This window comes from Podarcis liolepis (assembly GCF_965112155.1).
Source record: "Podarcis liolepis genome assembly, chromosome: 3".
In the NCBI taxonomy this organism is placed as follows: Eukaryota; Metazoa; Chordata; class Lepidosauria; order Squamata; family Lacertidae; genus Podarcis; species Podarcis liolepis.
Window position 1 is genome coordinate 82453933 of NC_139557.1, and position 13719 is coordinate 82467651.

A 13719-nucleotide genomic window follows, 5' to 3' on the forward strand; every position below is an offset into this window, starting at 1 on the left:
GAGCAAGGTGGACCTGGAGCAGGGATAGGAACTAAGTGCATGGCCTCCAGGACTCTCCATGTGGCCCTTGGGAGAATCATTGGCCAAAGCCCCTGCCCAGGCTACCCTTCCACTCCCCAGGTCATTGCCCCCCCTCCACTGGCTCTGCTTTGTGCCCTCCCCAGATGCTTTTGCCTAGTTGAATGTGTCCTTGAACTGTGGTAATACGTGCAGCTTCACACAGAGTCAATTAGGGTTTGGCCGACAGCCAAGGCAATGTAAAGGAGTTAAATCTGCCTGGTGATACAGAGGCATGGAGACAGCTCCATGATTGGTCCAGCTCTCTCACAGGAATAATGATTTATGGCCTACTAACTGGAATGTGTTAGTCAGAGTCAGCTGAGTGTAGGAGTTGGAGGTTGAGAGTGGTGAGTCGTGTAAGAGAGAGCTAGTCAAAGATCCGTGTTCTGTTCTGTTCCTGTAAATAATCCACTGTATATAATAAACACTTTAAGTACAAGTTACTGGTTCCTACTTTGTCCATCCTGTCTGCAGCCAATTGCCAATTGCTTTTGTGAACTCTGCGTATACTCTGCTAGGTCTGGCTAAGGTCCTGCAACAAGTCAGAAAGTTGCGAAACACCAATACCTGCTGCCTGCCTAGATGGAGGGTGTGTGTGTGGGGGGGGGGGGGTTAGTTTTATTTTCAATTCCTTTTCTAATGATTCATAGCATGGAATTTGCCATTTTCTCAACTGCTGAGAAACTACACTCTGTACCTACACTGAGCTATTTACCATCTCCAACAACCCCAAGGTCTCTTTCCTGGTCAGTCACTGCCAGTCCCGGCCCCGTGGGTATACATGTGACATTAAGATTTACACTTTACACTTGTCATTTTACAGCCTGTTTGGAGAGGTCCCTTTAGAGCTCTTCATAATCTTTTTTGCTTTAACAATTGTGAACAGTTTAGTGTCACCAGCAAACCTGGCCATCTCATTGCTCACTCCTAACTCTAGGTTGCTCACTAGCAAGTCAACCAGATCACCTCTATCTATATGCTTGTCGAACCTCCCAAATAACTCTCATGTGTTTGTGAGATAGTACTGGCCCTTGCAGAAGCCATGCTGACTCTGCTTCAGTAAGGCTTGTTCTTCTGTATGCTTCGTTATTTTATATTGAACAATACTTTCTCCCATATGGGAAATTGATGGTTTTCACTCCAATGGAAAAATAAAATAAAGAACTGTTCGAGGAGGAGGTTTCAGGTGAGACAAATCTGCCAAACAATCCAACAAAGGGTGTCCTGGCTCTCATGGAAACATTGCAGATGTTAGAATATCTCTCTGAGCACAAAGAGGGACCATGCTCCTTGCTGGAAGTGCTTGTATATGTGTTTGTAATATACAAGTCCTTCTTTTCAGCACATCCCATCAATCATCAGGATGGTTATTTAGCTCACAAAGAAGAAAGAAAAATGGCTAAACATGGCAGAAAGTTGTATGTTTTGAGGAGTGGGATTAAGTTCTTCCATATGCTACATGAAAAAACATTTTACGTTAATCTTTTGTTTGCTTGCTTATTTTTTTTTTTTATTGTGCTTCTCAGACAGAGCCTGGAGTGCTTGTATGTCTCATTTCCTCTGTGTTATGTATTTGCATCCAAATGTTTGTTAAAGGTGAAGACACACACCAGCAAAGTAGTGCGTCATTATTTGATGATATTTAAATATTTTAAACAGCTTCTTTGTTGGCTGTTCCTGTTTTCTCCAGATATTTCTGCTTGGCTTTTTTTCCTTCACCAAAAAAAAAAAAAGGGGGGTGGGTGGGTGAAGGAGCTTGATTTGTTCTTAACACAACTGGGGAAAATAGCTATGAAACAAAGTCTTCTGTTGTCATGGCAACTCAAATGCTAATAGCATGGGGCAATAATTAAACAAGGTGCAGTACAAAGTTGTTATGGCAACTATATATTTAATCAAGGCAACCCATACATTTGATTGAGAAAAGAAACATCAGATATGATTTTGTGCAGAAATTATTCTTGTTAAATTGCTTTTAAAAATATACCTGTTTTGGTCTGAGAAAAGAAACAACGGAATGGATGCAAAAAAAGCACAGGGAGTGAGTAGAACACAGCAACCCGACTCATTGTGGTAATAACAGGCACAACGACTTTCTTGTATGAATTGTGTCACGGGAGACATTATTTTTCTTTGTACAAGCAATGCTAAGGGACAGTTCTGACATGTACAATTTTCTACACGCAGCAGGCCCTGTCGGTATCCAGGGATGCATTCATGTTGACAAAGTAACCAGTGTGACCCAGAACATCTTCAGCTACCTCAAAATTTCATTGTGTACTGACTCTGTTGTGTTAAGTCTATTTCAGGATGTGATCCTATGCTTTCTTTGAATGGCTCCATAGGAAGAATGTTCTGAAAGGGACAACTCTGAGAATGCCATGAGATGCTACAGGCACATCTAGCAACTTTGTTGGAGAGCTTCCTGTATTTGCACCTCTTTACTGGGGGCTGATTTAAATATCCCCCACTTCCACCCTTGTTCTGCCCAGTTGAAAAAACAAGGTTTTGAGTGTGGCATGTCCCAGGTGTTGGCATACCCTCCAACATTTTCATGCCTAAAATCAGAATGTCAGAAGGGGTGCACCTTTCGGTCCGGTGCTCTCATGCTCATCAGCAGGGTCGTGCCCTGCTGACATTATGGGATTCAAAGAGAAGCCAGGTTTGGCTTTTGTGATTCTGGGATGTCCCGTTTAAAACAGGACAGTTGGAGTCCTGGGCTGATGACATTGGAATTGGGCCGATGACATGTTGGGACAGACCCATGGCTGTTATGGCAGCCATGAAGTCCTGAGCCACCCCAGAGCCAGTTGCCTTGGGATAGATGTCCACCCAAACCAGAAGTCTCAAGAGTCCTCAATACCTCCTCCAAAAACGGCTCTGTCAGCTCAAGCAGAGAGACTGCTGGGCAGTGAAGCGAGTGGTAAACCAGCAGAATCCCTCCTAATCTATCCCAATTGCCTAATGCCAGGAACAAACACTCGAGATACGCCTCTCCAACTGGACAGAGAGCCTGGAGACATGGAAGCCCTCACTGTGGATGTTGAAATCTCCAGAGACTAAAAGCTGCAGTGCATGGAGATCCAAAACAAGACTCAAGATAATCTCTGTAAACTCAGTGAAGGAGTGTGCTAGGCAGCAGGGAGGATGGAACACCGAAATAATCCAATTTATCCCTATACAAATATGCTTCTGGCCCCACTGAAAATCTGTACCTTCATAGTAATTGCATTGGCTGTAATCTTTTCCCCCCTTTCTGGGAAAAACGTAATTGATCTATTAATGTCAATATGACTCATTTAAGCAGGTGTCAGCAGCTTTTATCTTTCCAAAATTGCATGGATTCAGGTTACCAAAGAGATGTTTGATTGCAGACAGACTTTGTTTAATGATGCTGTTTTCACTTCAAGTGAGGTTGCCAATAATGGTCTTGCTTCCATTTTCCCCTGACTGAGTGCTCTTTATTACACAGAGTTGGATATGCCTACAAATAACAGTCAATAGTAGGTTTTAAAAAGAAAGGAGCGAAACGGCACACATGCACTTAGTGTTTACCTGCTGCCCCCTTTCTCTGTTGCACTGAATAATCTTGGATATTGTTCTTTGCATTGCTTTCATTTCTATTTTATTTTTTGAAATGCCACTTCCGTCGCAGCAAGAAAATGAGCCGTTTGAAATGATGACAAAAGCCAAGTTCTCAAGCTGAGCTGTCTGCAAGCTGTGGCTCTGCTTCTTTGTTTGTTTATACTTCTATATTTCAGCTCACCTTTTGACTTGACAAGCAGCCCCAAAGTGCAGCTAACAATAACTAAGTACAGTAATCATTAACAGTATTTACAACCAGAGACAAGGAAAGACCTTCAGGCTCAAGGGCTGAATGTGGTCCTCAAGGTCTTTTTAACTGGCCCTTGAGACACTCCCTGGTCCATACCTACTATTCCCAGCTTACTGGCTCTGCTCTGTGCATTTGCCTGGCAATAATGTGTCCTTGAACTATAATAAGGACTCTTGTTTGCCTGGATAGAAGATGGAGGAAGGAGACTTTTGTGTGTTGTTGGGAATGTAACCTACTGTACAAAGCATCACATCAATTACTCCACCCATTGGCTCCATCCACCCAAAAGGTTCCCTGTGTCGGGATGCAGCCATTGGGCTGAAAATCTTCCCCCCCCCCCCACCAAATGTACAACATCACACAAAGTAAATAATGCATAGCAAAAGTTAATAATTTCACTCTCCCCATCAGGCAACCCCAAACCTTTCCAAAACGAGAAGATCTTAAGTTAACAACTCTCCTAAAATTCTGCATCAGCCCTTTCCAACTTGCTGCTATCCTGAAGTTTTAAACTACAACTCCTATCAGTCTCAGCCACTCTTGCCAATGGTCATGGGATGGTAGTCCAAAGCAGTTGTAGAGTACCATATTGGAGAAGGCTGCTATGCATAGACTGTGGCAGGAAGGAAATTTCCCAGTGCTAGGTTTCCCCATAGATTCCCCCCCCCATTAAAAATAAAATAAGAAAGTTCTTTTATAATAAAAAAAATTACTTTTTTTCATCTGCACCCGGTTGGGTTTTTAAGAAGTATTTTTATAATATGACCCATATACAAAATATAACTTCATGAAATAAACATATAAAAACCAAACCAAACCAAACCAAACCAAACCAAACCAAGGGGGGCATGGTTGTCTTAAATCTGTTTTTAAGATGTTTGCCACCCTGGGTTCCTTTGGGAGGAAAGGTGAAGTATATTTCATAGGTTCATAGATAGATAGATGATAGATAGATAGATAGATAGATAGATAGATGATAGATAGATAGATGATAGATAGATGATAGATAGAAGATAGATAGATAGATAGATAGATAGATAGATAGATAGATAGATAGATAGATAGATGATAGATAGATAGAAAGAAAGAAAATGAGTGGATAGAAATGCTAGTCAACTTGAGATAGGTAGCCGTGTTGGTCTGCCTGGAAAAGGTGCTACTGGAAGGATTTTTTTTTATTTTGACTAGTCAACTTGAGTAATTTTCCAAAGTTATAACAAACTTTTTTTTTAGGCAGCTACCTTTAGGGAAATATGCATGAATATGGAATAAATATTCCATATTCCAAAGGTTTGAGTTAAGAACATAAAAGGAGCCTGGCAAGATGATAAATCTGTATAAAGGCATTACAACATCAATAATTCTACATGTTATCTTTTTCCTAATGATCCATAACCTGGCATTTGCCTTTTTTTCACAGCTGCTGCACACTGGGTCAGCATTTTAATTGAGTTATCCACCACGGCCAGAAGTTCTCTTACCTCCATGGACGTGCAGCAAGTGTGTTGGGTGGGTGGAAGGACCACAGTAGCAGCTTCTGCCTCTTGTGCACACCTTTTATTGGCATTTCTGCAAATCAGTTTGCAAGCATGTCAGTAAATGCACGTACCGCTGGGGTGCGACCTGCTGCTTACAGCCCTCTGTGCATTTGTTGAACTTATGCTGCCGAGTGGTCCGAAAGTAAAAGGGCTTGATTAAACCATTATTTTGGGCGTTTGCGAAGGTTGCAACTGGTGCACGTACTGTCAAAGCTGAGCTGTATGCAACTATCAAAAGCAAGTTGGGAGCCTGGAATCAAGAGTTGAACCTGACAGAGTGAAGGAACACACAAAAGCATACCAGAAAAATCTCATAGTTCAGACACAGTCCCAGACCATATAGAAAGCTAGAAGTCAGAACACTGTATCCAGTGGTTTGCACTCAAACCCTTGACACAGAATGGAGTACAGCTTTGTGAGACTTATCTCCCTGTAAGTCCCAGGGTTCCCAGAAACCCAATGCAATGCTCTGTATCAGAGATTCTTGGTGAACCTTTCACCCTTGCATGCTAGGGACTCTTTTTATCATAGGACACCCTCTGTATCAGGTGTCCAGGTACACCTATTCTTTGGCCTGCTACTGAGATAACCAACCCCAGAACTCCTTAACATCCTCCTGCCTTTGTCGGCTCTCTCCCACCAAAGGAATACTGGACAACTGACCCTTTGCTGGACTGGCCTTTCCCGTTTGCATTCCCTCCTGTTATCACAGCCACCATGTTCCCCTGATGTGTCTTGCAATTCCCTTCTGCTTCTCTCCAATGGAACTTAGCTTGTATTTGCCTCTCTGACTGCTCTACAGATGTCTCCACTGCCATCTCCCCTTCACTGCCATGCACACATTCCTTCTGACATTCTAATACAGCCTACTACTCTGTCATGGCTTCTTGCCGCCTTCTACTTGGGCCTTCACACACCAATGCACCAACTTTTGCACTTTCTATCTTCCTCCCTTTCTCCACAGTCACACCATGATGCTCATTCTGCCTTTTCTCACTCCTTTCCTTGCCAGAGAGCCACAGCCTCACCGTGGTTCTTTTATACTTCTGTGGGTCACACACCAGCTCTCTTTGGTGCTCTTCCTCTGATTCCTTACTGCTGGTCCTCCTCCCTTGCCACCTGGGCCAATCGCCAGCCTCAGAGAACAGCTATGCAGCTCTTCCTCTTCCTCCCCCCCCCAACATGTATCAGTCTCTGTACCATCTAACTCTTGTCAGGAGAGCAAAACCTGCTTCCTGCTGCATTTCATATTCTTCTTTACACCTCTAGCTGCTTATTGCTGCTTCCACCTTCTTCATGCTAGTTTAGGAAGGCCATCTATTAACCCCAGATGAGTCTGGATGTATATATATGTTTTAATGTGACTCTCTCTCTCTCTCTCTCTCTCTCTCTCTCTCTCTCTCTCTCTCTCTCACACACACACACACACACACACACACACACACTGGTCTGAATCATCATTATCTAGTGTGGCAAGGGTGAGAAACCTTTGGCCACTAGATGTTCCTGGACCAACCACCCAATTGTTCTTGACCACTGGCCATGTCGACTGGGGCTGATGGAAGTTGAAGTCCAACAGCATCTGGAGGGCCACACTTGCCCCATTCCTGGGCTAATGCTTCTTGTTGGCTATCTGGAATAGAATAAACTCACTCTCTCTCGTTGGGGATTTTCAAATATCATGGGATATTGTGGTTCACGAAAAAGGGAAAAAAAAGAACTTTTCATAGAAAAGCGGAGCTGTCTCAGATAATAAAGAAGAGGGGTCAGCACATACAAAGTCTTTTCTTTTGTGCTATTATTCAAAGCCTCCGGTTTCTGAATATGAGTAAACCCAAAATGTCACTTCCCTGGTTCCAAATGTCAGGACTTGTGCACATCTCTAGGGTTGGTGGCTCATGAAATGCTATTAAATAACAGTAACGCGGGACAAACAATGGCATTTCCAAGACTTCAACCTCAAAATACGAATGTCAGAGTCCTACTATGTTGTTTTGATGTGATACAAAATAACCAAGATATGTATTACTCAAGATGCAGAAAGAAAGGTCTTTTTAATCTCTGTCATATCCTGTTGAAGTTAATGGCTGGGATTCAGAGGTACATGTGCATCGGAGCCATGCACTTTTTATGTCACTTTCTCTTTCAGCAAGTCATCACAACAAATCCCCCCCAAACCCCACTTTTGTGGTTCACCTGAGGTGCCAAACTGTATTGGGCTGGCCTGCCCCCCTCACTTTTCTGGGGATTTCCCCAACCTTCCAGAGCAAATTTGGGGAGGGTGCAACAATGTGTGAGGGGAAGAGAGGGGGAGAAAATATTATTGCACTACTGGGAATCCTTGCACTGGCTTCTGCTAGTGCAACAAATTGGTTTTTGCTTTTAACATGCTCATGTGATTTTTTTAAAAAATTTGTATTTTTACACTGGTTGTAAATCACTTTGGGGCTTTCTGAAGTCGGTAGCAATATATACATTGAATAAATCTATGTATCCCCTTTTGGTTTGAAGAGCTACATCATGATATTTGTAGAAGTTTGAATTTCGAAAGAATTGTGTTGTGTGTTGGTTAAGGAAGTGGGAAATAGATAGGTTTGCATTAAAATGCAAACTGAAAAAAAAAAATCTTCCCCACCCTTAGTTGAGACGTAACAGCTTGTACTACACTTTTAAAACACCCCTATATCACTTTAACAGACATGGCTTCCCCCAAAGAATCCTGGGAACTGTAGTTTGTTAAAGGTACTGGGAATTGTTGCTCTGTGTAGCATCTTCTAACAACCCTCAGAACCCTTAACAATCTACAGTTACCAGAGTGCTTTAAATGTGTGGTTTGCAGATCTAAAGTAGTCTTTTAATGGAGTTTGCAGTTTCCTTTGTTGTGACATTGGATGCATATTGGTCCACCTTGAAGTGTACACTCTCTGGTTATTCAGTAAACATTTCTATACTAGCCTACAATTCAAAATTTCCAGTGGGAGACATCACTAGTGGGGGGAAAAAATTAAAGTTTGTTTCTGCCTAGTTAATTTTGAAAAGCTTCAAGACAGTAGTAAAACAGGGGAATGGTTCTTGAAGTGGGAGGAGTTCTTGGAACAAGAAACTAATTATGTTAATCCTCCATAAGAAAAATGATTCCTCTTGTGTGCTCAGGACATCAATAAAATGAACAGAAAAAGAGGGGAAATGATGGGATGGAGTGGTAATAAAAGTAAAATGGAAAGGATCACTATTTTCTCATTTGCAAAATCCAAGCAGTCCGGGTGACAGCATTTTATAGTACTTTAATGGGAAATTTAATTAATGTTAGATTGCAGTAGAAGTAGCATAAAAATACCAGGCACATATGACATCCACAGGAACATCACATAAATTCTGAGTATAGCTTGACAATTAGAATAGGAGCCAAATGGATTTATAATGAAGGGGGACTTGAAATACATTTTTACCCATTATATTACCATGGCAATTACCTACAATTGTATTCACTTTAATGATGATACTTTGGTGAGTATGTACTGAATTCTTGGCCAAACATATACCTCACTGGTAATGTTCATCAACTTTTTTATCCTAATCTAATTGTGATACAATTTTCTGAAGCATTTAAAGATTAAAGTACCTCTTAATATTATGAATTCTCACTTCCCAGCATCTGAAGCAGCGGAAACTTCTGTTGTCAGTAGATGTTTGAATATATTGGATACTGTCCAATTAGCTGATGTATGATATTGTGTTATTGTTAGTATTTACAGCACAGTATTGCAGATATTTGGGAAACTGTAATTAATTGCTTCCATACTTCTTATGGTTTATGACATATTTATATACTGCTTCTTGGCCCAGACACCGCCTAATGTTAACCAAACTAATGAATGTTAATACATTAGGTTAGAGTTCCCTAACCTGGTGCTCTCCAAATGTTTTCCTGATCTGCAACTCCCATCAACTCAATAATTGGCTTTGCTAGCTCTGGTGAATGGGGTTCATGGTCCCACAGCATTTGGCAGACAACATCAGGCTGAGGAAGCCTGCTGAAATATACTCGGAGTCGAGAGTGGATTTCATGCTCTTTATTCAGCTCATAGTGGTGAGGAGGAATGGAAGTTCCCCCACAATATCTGCTTTATATACATTATTTACACAATGGGCTGCACGTGATTGGCTAATTCCGGGATTCTCCTGTAGGCCAATCAGGTTGTGGAATCACTTCCACCTGGAGCTGGATTGGGTGGCTCCTGTGGACCAATCAGACTGCTGCATTTTGGATCCTATTGTTCTAGGACCAATCAGACTGTTGCATTTTGGATCCTATTCAACTCAGTACATAACACCTGCATTAGACAATGTGTGATGATGGAACTGAAGCAATTTCTTGAACTTCTTTCTACACGATGTCATTGAAATATCTTCCATAAAATTCCTTCTCAAAACCCACTTCTTGCTTAACCCATTAGCTCGAGTAAAACAAACTCCTCCCTTGTTTAACCACGTGTCCCCTCCCTTGATAAACTGACTTAACTGAAGATGCACACAGTGATAGCATCTCCTGAAATCTTGTCTAGTTGCACATTCAGCTTTTTAAGGCAGGCACCATTTGCTTATTTCACTCACCAAAGAGCTATATTCTTGGATAAACCATCACCTCTTCCTTTTTATAGTTCCAAGAGGGGATACATTGATATAAGCCTAAATAACCTACATTCATGACATTGCGTAAGATCACGTGCCCAAAACGGCCATCATGCTCTCATGTGGAAAAAAGGGGATGTCCTGTTTCCTCCAGGACACTTGTGGGTATGAAAGTCATAAGCAATTGTACGTTCTCTCATCGTGGAGGTCAAGCTGGAAAACACATTGAGATGAAGAGTTAGTCTGACCAATTAAGCTAACAAACTAGGGATAGTTCACATGGGCACATGAATGTAAGGCCATGTAAGAAAAGCATGCTAGAACAGGCCATCACCCTGTTGTCCCAGTGGCCAACCAGATGTCTATGAGAAGCCCAAAAGCAGGACCGGAGTGCAGCAGCATTCTAGTGACTTTTTGTGTGCGTCTTCAGTAGCAAATGCTATGTGGGATTACTAATGAATCAGCACAGACAGAAATTTCATATCATCTGGTGGCCTCTTAAACACACGGGGGTGGAGGATTTCACTAGGGCAAACAGCATAAATAAAAAGACAGATCTTTCCTCCCTCGGTGCTGTGATCCCAAGCCAAAGAGGACCCAGGGCTGTTTTAATGCTTAAAACTTAAGAGATCCCTTTTGTGTATTTCCTATCTCATGCCTAGTGTGGGCCTCAGATTAATGAGGCTTCCTAGGAATGAAGAGCCAGTGTGGTGTAGTGGTTAAGAGCGGTAGTCTCGTAATCTGGGGAACCAGGTTCGCGTCTCCGCTCCTCCACATGCAGCTGCTGGGTGACCTTGGGCTAGTCACACTTCTCTCTGAAGTCTCTCAGCCCCACTCACCTCACAGAGTGTTTGTTGTGGGGGAGGAAGGGAAAGGAGAATGTTAGCCGCTTTGAGACTCCTTAAAGGGAGTGAAAGGCGAGATATCAAATCCAAACTCTTCTTCTTCTCTTACTGACTCAAACCATGCTACCCAAAATGTGACCCTTCAGTGCCACTCTTCTACTTCTGAAGCTTATTTCCTTTCCATGTTCTAAATGAATAAATAAATATCCAGGTCTTACTAACCACCTCAGCCAGATTGGAAGCAACCATGCCATTTTTCTGATTCATCCTCAAGTGAAGTTGGAGTGTGAGGGAACGTTGTGCTGTTTGCCAGTTTCTCTCACAGCATTTTGAACTGCCTTCTGGAGAGCTAATTCCATCTGGTTCCAAACTTACAAAATGGTTTCTAACACATTTGCCCTAACTTTATAAATGGTAAAGTTCCATGGTAAAAAAAAACCCACGATGTCCAAATTAGAAAATATATTAACTTAGTTTCTGAGACCGGTTGAATATAATCCAGTGCATAAAAGTTAAAGAAAAGGAGGATGGCATTGCTGCTCTGGCTGTATATACCTAGAAGGAAATTGTTTCCATTAAATGTAGAAATGGCATGGGGGTGGGGGTGGGGGGAAGCAACAGACAGAGCACCTTAGACATTATATGTGTCAACTGGAAAAGGCAGGTGGGAGAAATAACAAAGGACTCTTGGTTATGTTCACCTCTTTCTTTTACCAAACCACAGGGATTTATTTGTAATTTCTGTGAAGTATGAGAGCATGTTCTTTTTTCACCAGCCTGTCAGGTTTCTCAGCTGTATATAACTTTCTTTCTATTCTAATCCTTCCTCATATTCTCTTCTGTCCTTTTGTACAACCTGACAGCATAGCAGTGTGTGGTTGATCATTACTTATCCAGAGACATTTCTCCCCCTTCTTTTCAGGTGCCTCCTCTAGCAAGCTACATTTATTCTCACCCCCACAACCACTTCCATGACACTTGAGCAGTGCAACGGTTGTGAACCTCAATAATCGAGGGTGCCATACGGTTTGAAGATGGAAAAATCAGTCTACAGAGTTATTCAGAGAGAAAAATGATGATGATTGTTATTTTTTACTTTTGCTGCATGTAGTGTGAGAGAGACAGCAGCAAGATGATGCACAATACATTTTTAATTCTACATCTTTCATATCTTGAACCTCTCTGCTCATAACATGGAAAAAAGGTCTCTCTCCCTCTCCGTCTGTCTCTGGTCTATAGCAGCCTTCCCTGGTGCCCTCCATATGTTTTGGTCTACAACCACAGTTAGCCATACCATGCTGGCTGGAGCTGATGGCAATTGGTGTGCAAAATATCTAGAGGGCATCAGCCATTAGATACATAATATGGTAGGACTATTTCCTGCTGAAGGAGAACATAGAAATTGGTATTGGCTGCCACAATACAAAACCAGCTTGGCCTGTTGAGGTACACTGGGAATTCAGAAGAAACACAGAAAGGAGATAAATAGCTTGCTTTTGCTTACTGGTCTTCTCCTTGTGGGTTCTGTTTCTGGTCTTTTTCAGTGTGGGAATATTTGCCATTCTCCATGAGGGTTAAGCATTATTTCAATCTTGGGGCAGTATATTGGGGCAAAAGAAACTTCAGTTTGGTCTTTTGCCTCAGCAGAAGCAAACTAAGTATCCTCTTGTGTCATGGTGGCACCTATTTGTTCAGTCCTGTGAAAAGCTGTATAGGTGAAAGACTCTCAGAACTGAGCCACTATGTATAAAACTGGGGTATAGGATTGCTATAGCATGTGGATTACAAGCAGATGGCCCTGTGGAGAGAGCTGGAAAGATGTATTTGTTTGTGTAGGAAAAGCAGCAATGAGTTGCACATAATCAGATGTATTATGAAATTTGGGGGAATATATTTTCCTCTTTAATATATACTATTACCTCCCGCCGCCACCACTGATAAACTTGTGTTGTGTAGTGGTTGGAATGTCAGACTAGGACCTGAGAGACCAGGGTTCAAATCCCCTGTCACGATATTCACTTGTGACCTTGGGTCAGTCACTGTCTCTCAGCCTAACCGACTTCACAGGGCTGTAGTCAGGATTAAATGAAGAGGGAGAGAACCATGTACCCTGCCTTGAACTCTTTAGAGAAAAGGTGGAATATAAATGCAGTAAGATAGAAAAAAATGTATCTACAGATTCACTGTCCGATCCAATACCCCCACCCCTAGCCTGGCACAAAAGGAGTTTGGGTTGATCTGTAAATTTGTCTATTTCTGGTCTGTGTTACTTTTGACTGTTTTTAACCATAACTTTATATTCTCTCTCTCTCTCTCTCTCTCTCTCTCTCTCTCTCTCTCTCTCTCTCTCTCTCACACACACACACACACACACACACAGTTCCCCTTAAAATATGCATCTAAAAGTGTATTTCATCTCAAAATATATTTGATATGTTTAAACTGATGAGAACATTTAGAGAAGTGTGAAATTTGATGGATAGCCAAGCCTGAAAGGTGCCAATAGGGTGATTTCATACTGGAACACGAGATTCCTCATGTATTCTCAGTGGTGCCATTACCAGCACAGGACTTCAAGTGCAAAAGTCCAGGGTCTCACTCAAGCAGAATGAGTAGAAGAGGTCCCAAGTGCGGCAGGTCTGGCTCACCACATTGTGAAGCAGGCTGTCAGCGATCAGTGTCAGATTTCTCCTTGTCAGGCGATGGAGGCAAAGATTTCTGAACCTGAAGGGGAGGAGAATGCAGGGCAAAGCTGAGGATGTAGCACTGCAAGCCTTCGACTCGGAGAACTCCACTGCGGATGAGCCAG